This window comes from Prionailurus bengalensis, chromosome A1, assembly GCF_016509475.1.
Source record: "Prionailurus bengalensis isolate Pbe53 chromosome A1, Fcat_Pben_1.1_paternal_pri, whole genome shotgun sequence".
Classification (NCBI taxonomy): Eukaryota; Metazoa; Chordata; class Mammalia; order Carnivora; family Felidae; genus Prionailurus; species Prionailurus bengalensis.
Genome location: NC_057343.1, coordinates 36,843,064 through 36,867,957, shown reverse-complemented (window position 1 = coordinate 36,867,957; position 24,894 = coordinate 36,843,064).

The following is a 24,894-nucleotide window of genomic DNA, read 5'->3' as shown; positions in this document are numbered from 1 at the left end:
ATAGATTATTACTAATGGAAACCTGACACACCAAGGATGTACAAAACCTTTGAATCAACTCATTCCGTCTTTTGTTTTTCAAAAAAGGACCTTTTGCCAGAACTTGTGCTTTGTTTGCATAAAAATAATTTGTAATTGCTAAAAGGCAGAAAGTGTACCTCTGAGCAGTACCAGGCTCTACTGAAAGCCATGTCCCCATGAGCCAATCATAACCTGGATTCTGACAACTACCTCCATTTCCTACAGTTACGGTCCTTTCAGCTTGCATCCCTGAAATCTCCATGAGGATGGAAAAGCTGTCATTTCTTCTCTTTTAAAAGTAACTCATTGGGGCGCCTGGGTGGTGCAGTCGGTTAAGCGTCCGACTTCAGCCAGGTCACGATCTTGCGGTCCGTGAGTTCGAGCCCCGCGTCGGGCTCTGGGCTGATGGCTCGGAGCTTGGAGCCTGTTTCCGATTCTGTGTCTCCCTCTCTCTCTGCCCCTCCCCCGTTCATGCTCTGTCTCTCTCTGTCCCAAAAATAAATAAACGTTGAAAAAAAAAATTTTTTTTAAATAAAAAAAAAAAATAAAAGTAACTCATAACTCTAATTTAATATATTTAAACTGTGGGCTAAACATTCAGATGATGCACCAGGGGTACAAGATCCAGCCCTTGCTCTCAAGGGGATGTTTAATGAAGCTTCATAATGCTACAAATTAATTCTGGTACCCTGTCAGAAAGAAACAAATAATTAAGTGCCCATTGAAGCAAAACAAATACTCCAATATCAATATAGCACATAAGACACCACAACTTGTCAGGTAATTTAGTGTGCTGGAATTCTTTCAATGTAACTGACAGTAGCAGGCCCAATTTTCAAGGTAATCTGGAAATTTTATCATGTATTGAAATGCAGTTCCTTTTCAACGTTGAACACTGCACATTTTAACAGCACTTATTTCACAGCCTCATGCACAGCCCATTTATTCCGCTGTCAAAACCTGGGGCCAAGGAAGCTAGGAACAGGAAAAAGCACCAAAGAAACTCATGTATAGTACTCACTTCCCCTTTAGAAGGACCCTAACTAAAACTACTTTGCATTCATAACGAACTGAAATTATAAGAGCAAACAACAGTGCGATTTGACTGACTTATATGACACCTGTGACTGAAGATGCTATAATTTCCCTCATTAACCAAACACAAAACAAGAATTAATGAGTAGAAGCAGTAGGGGTTTGGAGATAGCCTGAAATTTTTTGGTCTCTTTTTTTTTAGGGACTATACTTGAATCTTACATTGACCCCCAACTCTAAAACTAGTTTACAATAGCTTTTCTTGTCTTAAAATTGAAATGGATTAAACCTACCTTTCTTCCATGGTTATCTTCAACAACTTAGGACCCAAAATAAAACCTCTTTCTCTCTCCCTCTCTGCCAACCCTCCCCCTGCCTTTAATTCATTTCTTAGGTTTTGCCTATATATGCATGGATGAATTCACATGCTTTTTCAGTTAGAGAAGCCCTATCTGCTGTAACAAATAAAACCAAAAGTTTCAGAGACCCAACATAATTAAAATTTCTTGATTTCTCACCTAATAATACTGAACAGGAAAACAGAAGGAATAGCCCTTCAATGAAGCCGTAGGAACTCAGGATTACATAAATTCTGCCATCTTTACCAGAAAGCTTGTAAGTTCATCCTGGGAGTTATCACCTTCCCAACTGGCTAGAGGGAAAGAAGAGCCTGGAAAAGAGTAGGACAGAAGAGTATGTGTCGGGCTTGAAAGTCACGGGCATCACTTGCAGTCCCTTTCCATTTACTAAACCCAATCAGCAGCTAAATCTAACAAGAGGGTCTTGGAAAATGTGGTCCCCAGCAGAACAGCCACTTCTCACCAACAGCTCCATAACATGTAAGCTGAAGGGTTGAGGGACAGCAAAATATTTTGCTTGAAAGTTCCATGTTCCATGTTTCTATCATACATGTGTCCTCATCAGAGACATGCACTCTAAGGCAGCTTGGGACCAAGCCTGGTTGGCTACTGCCTGATACTGTCAACCTCAGTTTACCTGTAAGTTACCTTTGAGATACATGTTGGGGGAAAGGAAAAAAAAAAAAAAAAGCATGAAGAGACTCAAGATGACCACTGATTTTTTCATGTGTTAAGTGATTTTGAAAATAAATGTTATTTGTGACATCCACAAGCTATCAAGTGTTACAATTCATATCTCAATACAGTTTTCCTATTCCATGCAACTACTAATTTTGATGCATAGGAAACTAAGAAAGGGTAGTAGAAATCAACTTTTATCTCCAGTAGTAGAATATGTGATATCCATGGCATTTCCAGTTTAAATCAGTGAAGAAGTGGATCTTTAATATAGTCTGTAATGGTCTTTAATACACTCATATATCTCATACAAAAGAGTTGTATGCTGTAAACATGACCTATTCATTTTCTACCAAAGGAAATCTGACCATAATTTCAGCAGAAACTTGTAGTTCTAGCAGTCAGATATGAAGAGTTTCGCAAAGGTATTTTTGAAACTTTTTAATGACATCAACCTCTGCCTCTGGCCCTCGTCTTTTTACTGGCAATTCTAAGAGGATTGAATAAATCTAATGAAACATTGAACTCTTTCAAGTGGCTAGTAATCCATAGAAAGTGCACTAGTTAGAAATCATTATTGCCTGAGCTATATCAAAAAAAAATTGAGTAGAGCACTAGGTCATAATCTTCCAAGAAGAAGTTATAAATAATTCAGTCTACATCTCATGAAAATCATCTGGAAAAAAAAATGAATACTATGCAGCTCTTTCTGCTACTGAACAAAATTGGAGAACAAAGTAATTTGCAAGAGTGGCAATCAGGGGTAAGATATTTGCCATGGTAAATGATAAAAATAACTGAGATTTAAAATTTCTAGAAAGAGGTGAAAAGTTATAATCACTGAGCCTTCTTTACATGTTGCACAACATCTCACCCATTTGAGACAGAATGAAAGGATACAGGAAACCTCCCACTTCTCCATACAACACACATCACCAACTGCCTCTGCAATATTTTCTACCTATTCCCCTGAATTGTACGCATGTCCTTGCAAAGTAGTTCTCTCTCTGAAATTCACAACAGCAACAAATTTACATATGAACTCTAACTCTGATTGAATTTAATTGAACACTGATGTGGTTAAGTATAATTAAGGGCACCAAGACTGGGGGGGGGGGGGCGGGGCAGGGGTGAAAAGTGTGTTAGAGCTGACAATATGTTATGCATAGCAACTTGGTCCAATTTAACTTTTGATCAATAGTGGTGTTTGGGAGTAAAGAGAAAATAGACTGTGCATATCAATTAAAAATTGGTCTGAAATAACAGGAGCCACTTCGGATGAACTTCAACTGCATTTTTAAAAAATGTGATTTTTTTTAAAAGGCCCATATAATGCCTGGCTACTGCCTAGATTCCACTTTTACATGAGATCTAGAAAACTGCAGACCCAGTGCTGGTCTACACAATGTATAACATTTCCCATTTTGCATTTTGTGATTTGAAAGAGAAATACACTTGTACCCATCCAGATGAACTATGCAGTGAATGGCAAGTACTCTCTGGCAGAAAACCACATGCTGTGGATTTATTTTCACTTGAGAGGCTGCTCCAACATGTGCTGCAACTCAGTTTCTTGGGTATTCTCTTGGGGGCTCTCCAATCAGCCACTCAGCAACCTTATCTGCCCTTTTCAACATAACTCATTATGGTAACAATGGAAGCTGATCCCCAAAAGATAGCAGCAATATAAATCAGAAACCTGTTTCCACTCTCTATATTTACAATTTGTTCTCTACCTTAGCATGGCATGACACTTTGCTTATTCTTGTTAGCCTCTCAGGGAAAAAAAATCATTCTATAATCTTGCTATAGTCTGTTTCTCATTTCATATATAAATATTAGACTCAGTTAGCCCTGAATAGCAGGAAGAGCACAAGCAAGATTTTTGTTCCAAATCACTCAATGCTATTTTGGGGCTGGGGGCTTTGGGCGAAGGGCTGAGAATCATTGACACACATTGTTACTTAGTTTCAGGTGTACAACACAATGATTCAACAAGTTTATACATGATGCTGTCCCCCCTACATCACTATTACAATATCATTGACTGTTATTCCTTATGTTGTGCCTTTTATTCCCGTGATTATTCATTCCGCAGCTCAATGCTATTTTGACTGGAGGAACTTTAATTTTGTAATGTGAAGTATTATTAAATATGCTACATAAATAAATTACTTAAACCAACAATCTTAGTGAGATAATTCAGTATCCTTGTTACCCTGAAATACCTCCACAGTAGATATATGATACTTCACACATAAACTCTAATTACGCTAATTACAATGCAGGGGGAAAACAGCCTTTGTTTTGTAAATGCCTAATAAAATTGAGCATCAGAGCATTCCAAATGAACACATTAGGCATTGGTTAAGCAACAAGTCTCTTTGTCAGGTTATTTACAGGGACCAAGAGAAACAGCCTTCTCAGATATTTCCTCTTGCCATAATTCTCCAACCTGGGCCCGAATATTTAATAGCTAAACTTAAGTTAAACTGGGGGAGAAACAAAAACAAACTGCTATTTACATTTATAACCCAAACTAATTTTGCCTAATTATCTTTGGTGAGACTAATCAAATAAAGTCACTATTTGATTCCATGAGGCATCTAACCTATCTATCTGAAGACATGTTTGGGTTGAATTAAGACAAAGCACAAGAAGAACATCACTGGTTCTTTATAAGCTACTCCAAGAAAGCTATAAAGCATTGAAAGATGTATATACCATCCTGAAAGCAGGAGGGAATTATCTAGAGAAAGAGAAAGAATATAGAAAGGGAAAATGAAAGAAAAGGACGACATATAGCAATAATATGGCTTATGGTGATCCCATGATTTTAAAACCTTATTTTCCAGTAATCATCTTTTCATTCATTCTATGATTATACACCAACTGAACACTAGTTATACTAGTCATAAAACTACTGAACTCAAGTAAAAGATCTAAATGTCTGGATGTAAAGAAGCAAAATAATGGCACTATTTCTCATACTATTCTCACTCCATCAGAAAAAGAATATTCTGGTTTCTTGGCCGTCAAAAAGAATAGAATCTTGCCATTTGCAATGATGTGAATGGAACTAGAGAAAGGCAAATACCATATGATTTCACTCATATGTGGAACTTAATAAACAAAACAGATGAACATATGGGAAGGAGGGGGAAGAGAAGAGAGGGAAACAAACCACAAGAAACTCTTAACGATAGAGAACAACCTATGGGTTGAGGGAGGTAGGTGGGAGAGGGGCTACATGGGTGATGGGTACTAAGGAGAGCACTTTTTGTGATGAGCACTGGGTGTTCATAAATAAATCACTGAATTCTACCCCTGAAACCAATATTGCACTGTATGTTAACTAAAATTTAAATTTAAAGAAAAGAAATATTCCAGGAATATGGTGGCCACATAGTTCTTGAAACTTCTTAAATCTTCACATAAACACAGAGCAGAAAAACAATTTAGGGACAGCATTTCTATCAAGCTAAGTGACAAGACATCCCCCACAAACCCTAAGTTTCAAGACAGTGAGAACAAATCACTAACAACCACAAGATCTGCAAGGTATCAGTGTTTGTGCAGAAGAAAACAAAGAGAAACAATACAGTATCTGATGATCCTGAGGACAAGAAATGCACCTGAAACTGGAGGGATTTTGCCCAATCTAACGGTGGGAGAGTACAAGGAAATGGCATCAAGGACTGAAGGAAACAGAGTAGACTAGACCCTATAAAACTGACCAGACAGGCTTCTCTTCTCAAAGAGACCCACATGCTGAAAAGAAACGGGTGGGAAGTGAATCAAAATTTCACAGAACAAGGAAGACAGAGATGAAGTGAAAAAGGAAACAGATGCAGGAAATCTCAGAAAGGAAGCCACCAGCTTTTGAACACTACTCGACAGTAATGGAAGAAGAAATCCGAAGTTAGAAAGCATTATTAACAGTAAGACTATGGTTTTGAGTTGTCTTTTCCTATGAAGAGGAGCCAACGCTTCTTGGACAAATAGTTGATTTCATGTCCGGGGCAGGCTATGTACAAAACAATCCTGAAATACCCTGTCAAAAAGAAGCAAAGACTACCAGACCTGTTAAAAGGACTCAGTAGACAACTTTATGAGGTTTCCACTGGTCAAAGATGGGACAATTTGGCTTCAATAAGGGAAATAATTCCCATGGATTGAAATCAACAAATATGCATAAATCCATTCATTTATATTTAAATTAAAAGTTAAATGATCATCTTCAAAGGATGTAAATAAAGAGAAAGAAAGAAGCATTTGTTCTGCCTTTCCTACATGACTAGACCACTGGATAAACAAATAATAGATGAGAGCAAGTGTCTATTTATAAAATATTTCAGATTACAATTTTTTAAATGATGGATTATCTTCATTTGCAACCACCCCCCATTCAATGCCTGATAACAAAAAGAGACAATCAGACATATGTACATTCTACTGACTTGCTAAAATGTTAAACATGAGTATGACCAACCCTCTGAATCCTGTGGCACATTTTCAGAAAATAGAGAGGAGAATAGAACGTGTTAACTTAGTCAAGTATATATAGTTAACAAAATCTAGACAATAGGAAACTTGACAGTTCAGATTATCTAGGTCCTTTAACAAGAAAATTTTAAGGAAAAGAAAGGGATGAGACAGGGGTGGGGAGAAAAACTGTAGATTAAAAGAGAATCTAAAGACATCATTTTTTAATGCAAAAGACTAAGATACAATGTATAAAGATGCACTGTTGGTAAAAAATGTATATATACAAGGACATAATTACTATAAAAGTCAAGATAATAGTTAATATGACAGAAGGGAGTGTTTGTAACTGTGAAGGGCCTCACCAAAGGGTTTCTGGGATGGCAGGCATGGTTCTGTCTTTTCGTTTGGGTGACAGTTACCACAGTGACTATTTTAAAACAATTCACTATCGGGGCGCTTGGGTGGCTCAGTAGGTTAAGCGGCCAACTTCAATTCAGGTCATGATCTTGTGGTTCATGAGTCTGAGCCCCACATTGGGCTCTGCGCTGACAGCTCAGAGCCTGGAACCTGCTTTGGATTCTGTGTCTCCCTCTCTCTCTTCCCCTCCCCCACTCGTGCTCTGTCTCTCTCTCAAAAATAAATATTTTAAAATAATATTAAAATAAAATAATTCACTATCAAGAAATATTAATAAAAGGAGAAATGAAAGGGGAAAAAAGGGGGGGAAAGCAACAGGAGACTTGTGGCTGTGGGAAGATGGTAGGGGCTATGCATGAATTTCTGTCTATGCAATCAGAAAAAGACTGAATTAAGATTCTCAAACACCCACCTTCCACCTCCAATGAAACCTTAAAGAATATTAAAGCAGAGGCCAATAGCAGGTCTTTAGTAGAAAGTACCCTGTTTCCCCCCAAATATCTGTGTGTTCAGATTTTTTTTTTTTGTCACAGTATTTTTGCAGGACTAGGTTACAACACTCACTATAGATCTCACAATCAAGAAATAGAAAAACTGGGGCGCCTGGGTGGCGCAGTCGGTTAAGACTTCAGCCAGGTCACCATCTCGCGGTCCGTGAGTTCGAGCCCCGCGTCAGGCTCTGGGCTGATGGCTCAGAGCCTGGAGCCTGCTTCCGATTCTGTGTCTCCCTCTCTCTCTGCCCCTCCCCCGTTCATGCTCTGTCTCTCTCTGTCCCGAAAATAAAAATAAAAAAAAAACGTTGAAAAAAAAAAAAAAAGAAAAAAAAAAAAAAAGAAATAGAAAAACTGTCCTAGGAAACTTATACTTTATACTGACAAGAAAAGAATTTGCCTCAATGTTCCATCATCTCATGTAAAAAACAAGAAGTTGGAATTGAAATGTTTCAGATGATTTTATTTTATTCTATTGTTTTTTTTCTTTCTATATCCATAACGTCTATAACAATAAAATAGTTTTGGCATGGCAATACATTGTTATGTATTGTATAATAATATATGAAAGTATAATTTGATGAAATGACAATTCTGAAGCCTGAAGCAACTACAAACGCTTAACATAAGACAGGGGAAGATGGGTGAGGAGGAAGCCAATTTCTTGAACTGAATTTATTTATTTTTTTTTTTCAACGTTTATTTATTTTTTTGGGACAGAGAGAGACAGAGCATGAACGGGGGAGGGGCAGAGAGAGAGGGAGACACAGAATCGGAAACAGGCTCCAGGCTCTGAGCCATCAGCCCAGAGCCCGACGCGGGGCTGGAACTCCCGGACCGCGAGATCGTGACCTGGCTGAAGTCGGACGCTTAACCGACTGCGCCACCCAGGCGCCCCTCTTGAACTGAATTTAAAACCATGCTGTGGTTGTTACTCTTCTGCTCCCCACAGCATTACCTGGATACAAACTCCCTTACTGTGGAAGGGAAGAGTAGCACCTTCAGCAAACAAAATGTCATTTCTACTACCATGTTATGGGGCCCCACGGAGGACTTTTCACCATACTGCCTTCTACCCTGAAGGAGTCAGGGCATCAGCTAGGGAGAGGGAAGGAAAGACCATCTTACAACCTATTTAGTCCATGAAGCACATATGCAGAATCTTTTTATTTTTTAAATTTTTTTAATGTTTATTTATTTTTGAGAGAGAGATAGAGACAGAGAGAGAGAGCAGGGGAGGGGCAGAGAGAGGGAGACACAGAATCCAAAGTAAGTTCCAGGCTCTAAGCTGTCAGCACAGAGCCCAACACCAGGCTCGAACTCATGAACCACAAGATTGTGACCTGAGCCAAAGTCAGATACTTAACCAACTGAGTGACCCAGGTGCCCATAGTTGGAATCTTAAAAAGCGTCCAGTTAGTTATTTACTGTAGGTTCAAACAATTTAGTCTACAGCGGGGGCAGAGATCTAGGAGGTTTCCTGCAAAGGAGTCATAGTCCAACTGGTCTCTTGGAGGATAGCATGCAAGCCCTCTCTGACCAGAAGAGACTCTCCATCAGAGCCCTCCAGGAACTCCCTCCTGCTCCTCACTGCCATTCCCTCCTTTTAACCCTACACCCCCACACCCCAATCCTACCCCTTTGTTCTCTTCTAGTTGGCCTCCAGAGAGGGATTTCAATCAGTCCCTTCTCTCTCTGGCTCTCTCACTGCTTAGGCATAAAGGATGCTTCGAATTCCCCATGGTGGTGTGACCTTCAAATAGGATATCCAAAAAACAACCAAGCCATCCTGTAGCGGGAGAAATAACCTACTGCCAGCATACCTCTTCAACCTTATTCTGCTGAAGCAGAAGCTTTTCCTTTGCCAGCTTTCAGTTATACTATCAAAAACCTCCATCCACTGCATCAAACTTAACATCCAGGAAAAAAGGCAGGATTGCCACAGAGCTAATGCAAGGAGAATCAGTGTTTATGACTTAATAAAAATTTCAGATTTATATCACAGATATTTACATACATAGACATACCACATATTCTGTGGTATGTGTAAGACCATTACTTGAAAAATAATAATGGAAATCCCCAGGAAAACAACACTAAATGGGGAATCATGAAGAATAAGAAACCTCTGATGTAAGGAAAAGTAGGGCTGGGTTTCAGGAGCTGGCCCTTAGGAGGCCTACATGAGTCTCCAAGAAAGCATACAGTCACAGAAAGAGTTGTTTCAAAAAGGGCTCTGAAACATCAGCAAGAGTTATGAGCAGAATTACAGAATATAGTTGGGGCACCTGGGTGGCTCAGGTCATGATCTCGCTGTTTGTAAGTTCAAGCCCCACATCGGGCTCACTGCTATTAGCCTGTCACCACGGAACCCACTTCAGATCCTCTGTCACCCTCTCTCTAGCCCTCCCCGCTTGCACTCTCTGAAAAATATTTTTTTTTAAAAAAAAGCATGACTATATGTAGTAGGTGACCAATAAATAGTTGTTGAATGACTGAATGATTAAAAAATATAGTGTGGTTGATGACACATGCCACCATTCAAATGTGCAAAAAAAAAAAAAGGAACTACTTTCAACAACAAATCTCATCTTGCTTTTGAGCCCACTGAACAGTAATAACCATCTTCAACTCATCAATGATCAGAACTGAGTCTCTCTCAGTTTTCAGCTATTATCTACTTTTCAGCTATTATCTCAGTCGCTTCAGGATTTAATCTCAGTAAATTACATCTTTTTTCCTCCTTCCTTCTGATGACCTCTTAGCCAGGGACTTTCTAAGTTCTTGCAGACTTGAGGCAGGGACGTTTTGGCAATAATGTGCTCTGGTCTAGCTTGTCCCAACTGGCTCATCATCCTGCTAATGTGAGATTGGTCCCATACATTTCCAACTTGCACCCAGTGTTGAAAGGGATAGGCCCTCCTCCAGACTCCAGCCACACGGTCGGTCCCCACATGTGGCAGCCTCCTTGTCCTGACTCTATGGCTCTTGCAGTCCTCTTAGCATTTATGCACACCCCACAAGCACTATGAGAAAGGTCCACTCCCCAGATGACACACACAAGCCACAGGAACTTGCTAGCACAGGCTGATTTGCCTAGACCTCTTCTTCAGACATTTCAAAGCAACCACAGCCGGCAGCTATGCATGCTGAATATACTGAAGGTTTGACTTCATTAAGAGAGTTGCAGTTTCTCCAGGCTATGCCATGAGAAACAAGGAAGCTTCCTTGTTCCAGACACTCCAAATCTCTCTGGCTTTCCCTACCCTTTGCCTCCTTCCCAAAGATTTGACTGTGGAGGGGGCGTGGGGGAGAGGTTCAGGAATGAAGACACTCTGACTTTTGGCTTTTCTCCTCCTCCTTCCTCAGGCCCCTGCATAAGAAGCATTTTTCTCCTTCCCCTTGGATATCATTTATCTGTGTCACTGTTCTCCATTGGTATTATACAAATATTAATTCCCACTCTGTAGGAGGTGGTAAGACTTGAATAAAATATTATGTAAAGCTTTCCTGCCTATTCAGTGCTCTCCTAATTTTACCCCAACAGTGAGTTGTCTCAGTCCCAAAATCTGCTTGGACACTTATATGCCCAAACCCACAGATACATGTCCAGAGTCCAACAGTGGGTCAAAAGACAGAATCCTGGTAAAAGCCAGGACTCCTGGTGTGTAACTAAACTTCTCAAGCTTTTCCACAATAAAAACTTCTTTCCTGAAAGATCTGTGAAAAAGAAGAGCAGAAACATTTGTTTATTCTTTCAGGAAACACATCTACTGAGAACTTCGGGTATATGAAGCACAGTGCTCATTACTGGGGAAGAAGAAGGTAGGAGGGCAATGAGGGGTCACATTCACAAAGATGAAAAAGCACTTTTGTGTGCTCAAGAGAACTTGGAGCATTTGGTATTGCTTGAGCATTCTAGTGAGATTCTTGGCTGGAGAGGTAAGAGACGTAGGTGAGGAGAGCCCTGAAGCTGCCCTAATGAGCTCTAACTTGGCTAAAGGGGGAAATGTGGTTAATACTGGTAATATATGGCTGCAGCGACAGTGCAGAGAATGCTTTAAGGAAGATAAGATTAGAGATGAAGAGACCATTTTATAGGCTGTTGTAGTAACCCAGGTCAGGTATTATTATATGGGCTACAATGAATAGTAATAGGGATAGAGGATGGGAAAGATACAAAAGAGGAAAAGATTTTTTTTGAAGTGTCAAAATCAGTAGTCCTATTTTGACTCATTTTTTTCTCCCTTTGGAGCCACAGTTAAGACCTTCCCATAAACCGAACTTGTGTACTTAAAGCACATTTTATATTAAAGCATGTTATAGAAAAACATTCCACGAGTAAATGAATGTGGAAGTGTAAGAATAAATTTTGTGATTAAAAAGGCATATATTTTCAAATAAATCTTTTCCTATATTGCCATGTTTAAATCTTGACTTTGGCTTTAGAGTAGGGAAATCTGGATTTAAATTTTGGTTCAGATACCTTTTTAACCACTCTGAGTAGAATATAACATTTATGAAATTAGTATAATCATTATTCTATCAAAGGAGATTTGGAGTACCAAACGAATTGACCAATGAAAGTAGAGTTCCCCACCATGGAAGAAAATGTGTCCTATTCATCTTAAAACTTTTCCCAAGTATAGAAACAAGAAAGCATCCAAAGCAAGCGAGAAGCAAGCTAACGTCTATACCAATATCTGATTAAGAAAAGTGGTTAAACTGATGAAGCACTATTCTAGGCATTTTTCATAGATTATCTGCAATCCTCACAATAACAGCCAGTAAGTGATAGAGCTGGGATTCATCTGGCACTGACCCATGTAATCTTACATTACATTCACAGCCTCTTAATAATAATCATTCTTACATGGCTGGGACAAAACTTATACACAAAAGTAAGTAGCTTTCTGTGTAAAAATAATAACCAATCAAAAATATAATGGAAAAATAACAAAACAAAGAGAAAAGATATCTAACATGCTTCGAAAGAAGTTTAGATGAAGAAAACATTAAAATGCAACTAAAGAGGGGTGCCTGGGTAGCTCAATTGGTTCAGCATCCGACTTTGGCTCAGGTCATGATCTCATAGTTTGTGGGTTCGAGCCCTCCGGTGGGCTTTGTGCTGAGAGTTCAGAACCTGAAGCCTGCTTCAGATTCTGTGTCTCTGCTCTCTCTCCCCCTCCCCTGTACGTGCTCTGTCTCTCCCTCTCAAAAATAAATAAACATCAGAAAAATAAAATAAAATGTAGGGGCACCTGGGCGGCTCAGTCGGTTAAGCATCCGACTTCGGCTCAGGTCGTGATCTCGCAGTTCCTGAGTTTGAGCCCCATGTCAGGCTCTGTTCTAACAGCTCAGAGCCTGGAGCCTGCCTCTGATCTCTGTCTCCCTCTCTCTCTGCCCCTCCCCCACTCTCTCTCTCTCTCTCTCTTTCTCTCAAAAACAAAATAATAAACATTAAAAAAAATTTTAATAAAATAAAATGCAACTGAAGAAACTAGAGACACTTAATAAATTAAAAGATATAACCTATTCTTGGGTGGATAGATAGTAATTCTGTATTAATACATGATCTCTACAACAATAACAATAGGCTTCTTTATTAAGAACTACTCAAGGGGCACCTGGCTAGCTCAGTCAGTTAAGCATTTCACTCTTGGTTTCCACTCAGGTCATGATCTCACGTGAGGTCGAGCCCCACCTAGGGCTCTGTGCTGATGGTGCAGACCCTGCTTTGGATTCTCTCTCTCCCTCTCTCTGCTCGTGCCCTGCTTGTGTACATGCACATACACACACTCTCCCTCTCAAAACAAATAAACATGTATAAAACAAAAAACAAAGAGATATATACACCCCTATGTTCATCACAGTATTATATACACAGTCAAGATATGGAAGCAACCTAAGTGTCCATGTATCCATCCATACATAAATGGATAAACAATATATATACATATATGTATATTTATAAACACAACACACATACATACATACAATGGAATATTATTCAGCTGTAAAAAAAAAAAATGAAATCTTCCCATTTAGCAACGTGGATGGGCCTAGAGGGTATTTGCTAGGTGAAATAAATCAGACAGACAAAAACAAATATCATGATTTCACTCACATGTAGACTCTAAAAAACAAACGAACAAACAAAACAGAAAGAGGCTCATAGATACAGGAAACAAACTGCTGGTTACCAGAGCTAGAAGCACTCATGGGAATGAGAAAAATAGGAGAAGAGGATTAAGAGGCACAAACTTTCAGGTATAAAATATAATTCATGGAGATGTAATATACAGCATAGGGAATATAGTCAATAATATTGTCATAACTTTGTATAGTGACATACAGTAACTACACTTATTGTGGGGATCATTTCATATCTATAAAAATACCAAATTGCCATGATGTACATCTGAAACTAATAGGACGTTGCATGTCAATGATACTTCAATAAAAAATTAAATATATGCATATATAAAATCTAAAGATGATCTAATTAAATGATCCTTTTTTTGATATCTGATTAAGAAACCAAAACATCATTAAAAACTTAAGGTTTCCAGATGTCATTATTTCCATTCTAAAGTGAAATTCCAATGATCTCTTTGCCAAAAATTAATGTTGAATTTTTTTTGTACTACTACAAAAGGCTTTTTAATGCTGAGATTCCTTCAAAAGCAAACAAATGACAAATAATCAGAAAAATACACTCATAACAAAGAAATGTTGCTAATTTATATGCTGCTTATACATCTTTGCATTTTTTTGTGGTATTTATCACACTGTGTTGCATGGCTAAGAACCAAGCACAAGCTTCACACGGTAAAGCTCAAGAAATACTGCTGTTCATTACAAAATTAAAAAAAATAAAAAAGTACTGGAACAGGAAGAGGCACTCCTCAATCTCACCACACCCCAGGACCTATGCAGCAGGGAATACTGCGGTGGCTTCAGTATAACTCACTGCACATTAGAAATACAATTCTACCTGTGTTCAGCTCAAGCAACACAGCAAAGAAGAAGTGCATTTTGTGCATAATGGAAATGTGCTTAGAGCAATCTGCCTTCTGAAAAGTTCTTACGGCACTAGGGGATGCTGCCATCCCCAAAGTGACAGACAATTTTAAATTATGGTTTGGTTTTACCATTTTCATAGAAAAATTACTGACATTTCTCTTAAGATTGTTTTCTTGAAAAATGAGATGTTGTTACAATTACTGCAAAATAAGTGAGAGTTGGCTAAATGATAACACTTAATACCTATTTTTTTCCTAGAAGAGTATTCTGTGGATCCTCAATCTAAAGAATCTGTCCATTTTCTTCCATTGTATTCTTAAATATTACAAAGCAGTAAAAGTTATGAGATAGAAGAAAAGCTAGTATCAAATACCATTTTTACTTATAATTTAGCAAATAGCAAAAAGCAGAAAAATTCGTGCAGTATAACTATGGAGAAATATATATTTTCATACTTTGTTGATGGAAATGTAAACTGTATTCTTTTTATATAAAAGATATTCCAACCATAGCAAAATTTGAAAACATCTGTAAAAGTAAATATACATATACCATTCTAGATGAGCAATTTTACTTCTAGGAAGTATTCTTCTCCATATACATGCACATGTGTGCAAACATAAACTTTTGAGCATATTCACTGCAACACTGCTTGAAATGGGGAAAAATGGAAACAATCTTCATCATAACTGTACTTAAATCATGACATTTATGTATACAGTATACAGCTATCAAAAAATAAATAAATAAACAGCCTTATATATACTAGCATTAAGTAATCTCAACTAAATATCCTTAAGGGGAAAAAACAGTTACAAATAGAAAACTGTGTGCATAATATACTACTCTGTATAAAGAAAGGATAAGTACAATGGCTAAGCCCAGCTCTAGTGTCAGACATTTCTAGGCTCTGCCACTTACTAGCCGTAGGCATAATAGTTTATGAATCTGTAAAGTGGGCATAATAGTAGCCCCTAGTTCATAGAACTGTTGGATGAACACATTAGTAAGGCAAAGACGGCTCGCTGATGGCCAAACACAGTTCCTCTTCATCTGTGGGCACAATAAACCATATCTGCCAGCCTCTTTTGCACTAAGGTGTGGGGACACGACTGAACTCTAGTCAATGATTGGCAGACCTGGCCTATAAAAGCCTCTCACATGCTATCCTTTATGCTCTTTGCCCTTTTGCCAGGCAGATATTAATGGCCAGGTCAGTCTCAATGACACATATGAAAGACTGCAAAGCCTCTTTTAGTTGGGGTCCTTTAATGACTCACTGGAACAAAGACTCCCTTCACCACACACACATACTGCTCACCTGGATTACTTTCCATTGGGGTTGAAGAATAACTTTTAGGGTCAATTGTCACAGCAAGCTCTTACTAAATGTTTGCTGCCATTACCACAGTTATTACTTTTTTTGTTATTAGCACATAACTTATCTCTGAAAGATAAGTAAGAAACCAGGAACAGTGGTTGCCTCTGGCAAAGGAGACTGTCAGGACTTTTACATCTCTTAAACTTTGTGCATCTGCATGTCCAATATGCATAGATCATGTCTGAATCAGCAGGCTAGCCTGTACTATGCTGTGATCAATTAGCCCTGAAACCTCAGAGTCTTAACACAGCGGAAGTTTATTTCTCATCAACACCAGAGTCTGACAGAGACCTGGAGATTCAACTGCCTGCAGCTCCTCCACAAGGTAACTCAAGAATCCAGACTGTCTCATCTGCCAACCCCTTCCCTTACCGCAGCACCGAAGGGAGAAACAGGCACACCCTTTCCTAACTGCCATTGCTGCTCCCATTTCAGGGGCACTGAGACCCCACTGAGAACCTGAGAAATGGAGCTCAGCCCTGTGTGCTTGGTAATTAAATGTCTTGATGAATGCCCTTACTTCCCCATGACCTCTGGGGAAACTCTGACAATACAAAAGACACAGGATAAGGTTACTTTCTTGGCCATTTGCTATGCTACAATGTTTCCTTTAGCTGTGACCCTACAGATTGAGGAACCTGTCTCTACAAAAGCATGATGTATGAAGGCCTAGGCTATGCCAGGTCTATCAGATAACTGATATAAGATACAACAAATAAAAATAACTAGAGCTTAGGTGTTCTTGTATCTTACACTCTATCATAAGAGCTTTGTTGTGTGCTTTCTGTTTTAATATCTCTACCCAAGAACTGCAGAAGTTCACCTCTCAGCACTCCAAATGAGAAAGTTAAATCTGTGATCAGATGCTTTCACTAGCAATATTCTCGAGTACATAAAAGGAAGGCAGGTCACTTTTCTTGAGATGAGAAGCAGTGACCAAGCTATGGTCCATCACCACACTTGTCCATCACCAGCCTCTTTTTGCCCAAATCTCCCCAGACTTCGAAAACAGAAGAGAGGTCACACATCGCTGCTTGGACGGAGACCTCATCAGGGGCTCAGAACTAATAAGAGTAACAGCTACTGATTTCCTGATATTTATCATTAAAGAACAGCTTTTGAGCTGAAAATCTTTCTAACTGGTATTTGTCTCTTTCATTTGCTAACTCATTCAAAAAACTATTAATTTGGATGCTATCGATTAAAGGAGTATTAATGATTAACTGACAATTAATGAATTAGATATTTGTCAATTATAACATACAATACCCTTTTTAATGAGGTACAATTGACATAACATTAGTTTCAGGGGTATAATGCAATGATTCCCTATTTGTATATATTGCTAAATGAGCACCGCAAATCCAGTTAACATCCATCGCCATACATAGTTACAATTTTTTTTCCTTGTGATGAAAACTTTCAAGACCCACTCCCCTAGGTACTTTCAAATATGCAATACAGTATTATTAACTTCAGTCACCATGCTGTACGTTACATACCCATGACTTTCCGAATTTCCAGTTATAAAATGAATAAGCCATACCCGTTTTTATACTGCAGAGGGCCGCCTCTCACTGACAACTGCATTGTTCAATCCCCTTGTGAAGGGGATGGGTGAAAAAGCCATCTTCCCCATCACAGTGTGCTGATAGATGTGCTGGGTCAGAAAGAGAGAGGAATGCTCTGAGGCATGCTATTCAGGGGAAAGCTTCAAGGAACAGGCAGCAATGGTTTCCTGGGATGAATTTTAGACACCTCGCAGCTGCCTGGTGGAATAACTGGCACCAGGGATGTGCGATGGGGCGGCACTTCGGGGCTGCTGCTGTCCAAGACTCGGACAGTCCCACAGACCAGCCAGGGCCTTTCCGGATTCGCAAGGCTTTGCGGCCCAGGCATGCGCAATTCACTCCCCAGTTCAGGCCTCAGTCATGCCTCCGTTCCTCGGCTTTTGGGCCACACCCCGTTCGCATGCACCTTTCCGGGGCTCTGAGGCGAGGCACCGCTGCATTGTGACTCTGGGTTGAGGGAGCGAAGCCACGAGGATTGGGTTTTGTGTGAGAAATGGAATGAGCCAGATTCCTTTGGATCGAGTCTCAGAGGAGAGCCCGCCAGCCCCCAGGGCGCCCAGGTTTTTCTCATCCCAGCTCGCTCCTGCTAATTTCCGGCGGGAACTCCTGAGATCCCGCGAGAATAGGTTAGGACGTGTACGCCCGGCCAGGTCAGTTTGCCTCCAGCCTGATTCTGCCTATGTCTGAACGGCCGCTGATGATCAGCCTGCTCCAGTACATTGGCCTTCCATGGGGACCTGCACTTACTCCCCCTACACCTCCTAAGTTCCATAGCCCACAATGTGGGACCCAACTGCACCCTGTTTGCCTTCCTGAAAAAAAAAAAAAAAGAGGGCGGGGAGGTGGGGGCGGGTATTCAAGATCTTTAGGTCACGAATTCCCATTTTTTTAATGAACACATCAGATGGAAAACTAAATGTAAATATTGATCATTGGATCCTACTTTGCTCTTTCTCCCTCTATGGCAGAGTCATTTCCTGCTGTTTTCTTCCACATTTCCCTGTCCTCTTGCAAATCTTTCACATTTCCCTGTCCTCTTGCAAAGGGCTGTGAGCAGAAGTAAGGTGTGTCAGTTCTAAACCAAAGTATTTGGGAACCAGTGCATGGCTCTCTTTTCCTACTATGGGGACTTGGAAGCCTCCTGTTTTAGATGGCAGAGCTACGGGATATTATAGGCTTGGACCTTGGAGTCACCATTTGAAAAGGAGCTGCTCTGTAGAATTACCAGGTCTGTGGTGCATTATGCATGACTGAGAAATTTTTATGTGATAAGTCACTAACATTTAAAGGCATGTTTGTTACTACAACATAGCCTAGCCTAAAATAACTGATTTCCAATTCTCCAATACATTTGAAAAACCTATTCCAATATAATTCAATTGACAACACATATTAAATATCTACAATATACAAATATGCTAGGTAGATAGATAACAGATACTATCCTACATAAAGTAGATACTCCATAGAAACATTGAAAATTAGACATGGCTAGAGTACAGAAATAACAGGAGTTCTTGGAACTCCAAGAGTTTCCAAACGAATTTCAGCACACCTTTATTTCATTTTAATAAACATTTATTAAATGCCTGTTATGGACAAAGCATCTGCAAAGCAGATGGCTGCAAACAACTCCTGCTCTCAAAGGTCTGTCAGACCAGTGAAGGAAACAGACAAGCTCACAGACAATTACTGAACAGTGTTCTGAGTCCAGCAGTCAGCATATGAGGCCATGGGAGGGACATCTACCTCAGACTAGAAGAATCCTGGAAGGCTTTCCCAAGGAAATGATTCATAAAGAACGATAGTTGGGGTACCTGCGTGGCTCAGTCAATTAAGTGTCCAACTCTTGATTTCGGCTCAGGTCATGATCTCAGTCATGAGATCTAGCCCCACACTGGGCTCCATGCTGCTGAGTGTGGAGCCTGCTTAAGATTCTCTCTCTCTCTCTCTCTCTCTCTCTCTCTCTCTCTCTTTCTCTCTCTCTCTCTCTCTCCCCCTCCTCCTCTCTCCTCCAAAAAAAAAAAAAAGCTATAGTTGGATTGATTCTACTTTGCTTTTCACAGAGGACAGCTGTCAAAAGTAGATGTTGCTTTTCTATTCAGTTGGAATTTGATGTATGTAAAGCAGTTGGCTCTTGAAGAAAATGGGGCAAAATTCTGACTGTACAATTCTTGGAATTTCAACCTTCTTTAATCAATCAGGAAAGAACATAAAACTCTTATCAACTCTCACTGTGAAGCCCAAACCATAGGAAATCCCACCCTTGATATGCATTGGCCCTAAATATAATTTCCTTCTGCACATTTATAAAATATGCTTCTAAAGCATATGCCTATATCCTGTATTTCTATTCCTTTGTGTAAGTTATATGTCCATATGAACATGGCTTAGAATGTTTGTGGTATTTAGGATGTACAGCTTGACAATTTAGTATAGTGACCAAGAACTTGGGTTTTAAAACCAGTTTTCCAGGAGCGCCTGGGTAGCTTAGTTGGTTGAGCATCCAACTCTTGATTTCTGCTCCCATCATGATCCCAGAGTCATAGGATGGAGCCCTGTGCTGGGCCCCGTACTGAGAGCATGGAGCCTGTTTAAGATTCATTCTCCCTGCCCCCCCTCCTCTGCTCATGCTCTCTCTCTCTCTCTCTCTCTCTCTCTCTCTCTCTCTTAAATAAATAAATAAATAAATATTTTTTTAAAAGTTTTTCATATCCTAGCTCTGACCATAACTAGTTTTGTGACTATAGGCAAGTTACTAAAATCAGTGTACTTTTGTTGCTTTGCCCAAGGAGAGGAGATTATTGTGGATTCTACCTCATAAAGCTGTTAGGAGGATTAAATAAGCTGATATAAGTTCCACCTACAGCACTAAGTGTTTGATGAATTAGTTAATATTGTGAGTATGGTTGTTTTGTTGTTGTCATTAACTCTATAAAGATGTTTTCATTTGGAATTTATAGTTCCAATCTAAAATTAGGTACATAGTCTTGTATGTAAAGCATAAAAATAACAAAGTTAAATGCTTGAGAAATACTATTAATAAACTAAAAAATGAATAGTGTCCCAGCATTTTCATGAAGGAAGGAATTAAGAAGGGAATTAAGGAGCTATGGTACCAGAGGAGTAGGAATATAGGAATAGGGGATTCATTCAGTGGCTTTGTGTCCTGTTTGTAAAAGGGATTCGTTGCTTTGCCTATTTAAGTAAAAAGGTGCTGTTGAGAAGAATATGAACATCAACACTTTGTCAATTTCACGTTTCTGGAGGTGCCATATCTGGAGCATGTTCTTTTCTACCTGAATAAGCAACATTGATTAAAAAACCCTAAGGTTAGGGACGCTGGGTGGCTCAGTCAGTGAAGCATCTGACTTCAGTTCGGGTCATGGTCTCACTGTGTGTGAGTTCGAGCCCTATGTTGGACGCTGTGCTGACAGCTCAGAGCCTGGAGCCTGCTTAGGATTTTGTGTCTCCCCCCCTCTGTCTCTCTCTGCCCGTCCCCCACTCACATTCTGCTCTAAAAAATAAACATTAAAAAAAATTTTTTTAACCTAAGGTTGAGAAGTCATCTGAAACAGTCCCCTAACTTTAGTCAAATTAATTTTAATTATTTCATTTTACAGATTACGAAGTGAATTCCAGAAATGTTAGTGTTATTATAAAGAGTTACAATGGGGATTAGAACTTGAAATTTCTCACTCTGGGTAAAATAGCCTCAGCAGACTTTAACTTCAACCATACAGAACCCAAAGTGTAATACCCCAGGAAACTGAAGAGGAAAATAGATCAGTTGAGTGACTATAATCCTGGAAACTAATAAATCTGACTGTTAAACACTGTTCTGGCCCGGATTTGCTCTATGCTAACATCCAAGTAATTTATCATTTTAGGATTTCTCATACTCTAACAATAGAAAACCAAAGCACTTTATAAGGATATTAATCCTACCTGCTTCCTGGGGATGCAATAATAATGCAAAGTTCTTTGAAATGGCAAGTACTAGAAGGAAAACTATCCGATTCAATGTTCTATTCCTATTTCAATATCAAAGCCCAATGCTGCGAGTTAAGGACAGAATGAAATCACTTGAAATCAAATGGTTGATGAAATTTCCCAAAGCCCAGCTGTATCTCATTACATCAGATCCTTTAGTTACTAGTCTTTGCAACTATTATTTAAAAAAAAAAAATTCCCTGTCTGTTCAGAAGGTAGACTGACATTCTTCCGTTCACTGTGCATTACCTCATACACGTGGTTCGTGACATTATCCCACACCTTCTTAGATTTAATGATAGATGTGTGTGCATGTGCATATGTGTGTGTGTGTGTGTGTGTGTGAGAGAGAGAGAGAGAGAGAGAGAAAGGGAGGGAGAGAATATGCAAAATATTCAAAGCAAAGTGGGTGCTCACAGAATCTGAAAAACTCACTCTTCTTTTTACAGAAGGAATTCCCCTCCTGCCATTTTAAATACTTTTTTTCAAAAATCTTTTTTTTTCTCCTTCACTCAAACAAAAATAAAAATCTGACATAAGGATAATGGGTATTGTAAAAATGGAAGGTGAACAATACGTACACTTTAAAGCAGAGACCCTTAAAGGACTGTTTAGCCCAGTTTCTACATGTTTGCTGCTATTCCCCTGCAGACTCTAGAATCCTTCTGTGCACAGTTCTGTACGACCACAAAGCTTCCATGAGTTTATAGAGATTTTATGTTCTAGCATATGACCTAATGAAATAACCATTCAGCTGCTATCCGCAGAAGTACAAAAGCCAACACCATCAATCCCTGGTTTCAAAAGCACCCCATTTTCCTCCATGATTCCTGTGGAATTCATTTCCTAAATATGGAATTGATAATGGATTAAATTGATTATTTCAAAAACAGCCACAAGTTGCTTTGAGTTCTCCAAGTAATACAGAATACATGGAGTAGATGGTGGAAGTTTAGGAAAAGAGAAGCCGAACAAAAGTCTCCGCCCATTGTAAGGATCAGATCTTGAGATATTGGGAACATATGCAAATGAGCTTAAACTTTAATCTGCTGGATACTTTGAGCGAGAGATCACCATAATAAGGTATGTGCTTTAGGAGCACAGATTATGCATAAAATTCAGAAAGAAAATTCAAGAGGATAATGTGCTATTTTGGGAGAAGTTGATGAAGAGTGAGTTTATCATTGACATTGGGGATGAAGAGAAAAGGATGAATTCAAGAGACAGTCAAGAGGTGGAAGTAAAAGAACAGGTGGGAGAATCTCAAATCCCTGGAAATTCGGTACACATTTATCTTCTGAGATTGGACAACCTACCAGAGGGTGATGCTATTCACGGAGAGAATAATTGCATGATGAGGATAAGGAATACATGTACTGAACACCTACCACACGCCAGGTGGTGTTTTAGGAGCTGGCATCACTAGGCTGAACAACACTTCTCCTTCAGTGGGCAAATGATAAACTGGTATATCCAGACAATGTAATATTATTCAGCGCTAAAAAGAAATGAGCTACTGGGGCACCTGGGTGGCTCCGTCGGTTAAGCATCTGATTTAGGTTCCGGTCACAGTCTCATGGTTTGTGAGTTTGAGCCTCGCATTGGACTCTGTGCTGACAGCTCAGAGCCTGGAGCCTGCTTCGGATTCTGTGTTTCCCTCTCCCTGCCCCTCCCCCACTTGCGTGCTCTCTCTCTCGTTCTCTCTCTCTCAAAAATAAACATTAAAAAAATAGTTTTAAAAAAATGAGCTATCAAGCTATGAAGAGACATGGAAGAACCTTAAATATATGTTAATAAGTGAAAAAGGCCAATCTAAAATGGGTACATGCTGTATAATTCCAATTATATAACATTCTGAAAAAGCCAAAATATGGAGACAGTAAAAAGACCAGTGGTTGCCAGGAGTTTGGAGGGAAGGAGGGACAAATACATGGAGTGCACAGGATTTTTAGGGCAGTGACACTACTGTCTATGATACTACAGTGGTCGTTATATGTCATCATACATTTGTCAAAACCTATAGACCATAAAACACCAAGAGTGAAGCCTAATGTAAACTATGGACTTTGGATGATAATGATGTGTTGATATGGGTTCATCATGTATAACAAATGTCCACTCTGGTGGGGGATGTTGATAATGGAGGAGGCTCTGCATGTGTGGGGGCAGGGGGTATATGGGAAATCTTTGGATCTCCCTCACAACGTTGCTGTGAACCTAAAACTGCTCTAAAAAATAAAGTCTATTTTGTAAAAACTATGTCCTTTGGGAGAAAAGGGGAGCTGCATACATTCTGGGGTGGGGGGACTCACATTCCAAAATAAAAACAAATTATAAACAAAGACAAATCATCTGACTGCCAATGAACTGAAAGGTAAAAAGAAGAAGGAGAGGAGAGGAAGTTGTTTCTGTACTGGACTATCAAGAGAATAAATATTACACAATTGGGTCATAGAAGAGTATGTGTGGAATGCAGGAGATCTTCAGAATGCACATTTTACTACTCCCATGTTCTAGGATTAAAAATAATGGATACAATATTGGATATATTATTGGATATTGGATAATATTGGGTATATGATTTCCTTTGTATATATTGGATATTTTACACACACACACACATTCTATGGAGGAAAAATACAGTCAGACAGGGGTTAGGAAATGCACAGAGTATGAGCTTGTTCCTTGAAAAAGGTGGTCATTGGGGGCACCTGGGTGGCTCAGTTGATTAAGTGTCAGACTTCGGCTTGGTCATGATCTCATGGTTCATGAATTTGAGCCTCTCTTTGGGCTCTCTGCTGTCAGCACAGAACCCACTTCAGATCCTTTGTTCCCCTCTCTCTCTGCCCCTCCTCTGCTCAGGTGTGCAAGCGCATGCTCTCTCTTTCAAAAATAAACAGAAATAGGGGCGCCTGGGTGGCTCGGTCGGTTAAGCGTCCGACTTCGGCTCAGGTCATGATCTCACGGTCTGTGAGTTCCAGCCCTGCGTCGGGCTCCGTGCTGACAGCTCAGAGCCTAGAGCCTGTTTCAGATTCTGTGTCTCCCTCTCTCTCTGCCCCTCCCCTGTTCATGCTCTGTCTCTCTCTGTCTCAAAAATAAATAAACGTTAAAAAAAAAAAACAGAAATAAATAAATAAATCAGGTGGTCATTAAATAAAGTGATTACGAAAGGCCTCATTGATTAAGGGACATTTGGACAGAAACCCAAGTACTGTTGATACCTGGGAAATAGCATTCCAAGAAGGACCTAAGTATGAAGTCTCTGAGGCAAAAGTATGTTAACGTGTTCAAAAATGTCACAAAGTCCAGTGTTACTAGAATGGAATAAGCCAGAGATTTTAGGACACAGAAGTATATAAAAGTAGATTGTTCCAGTAATTAAAGGATTTTGTAAGGATTTGAAATCTTACTCTAAATGAGATGAGAAGCCACTG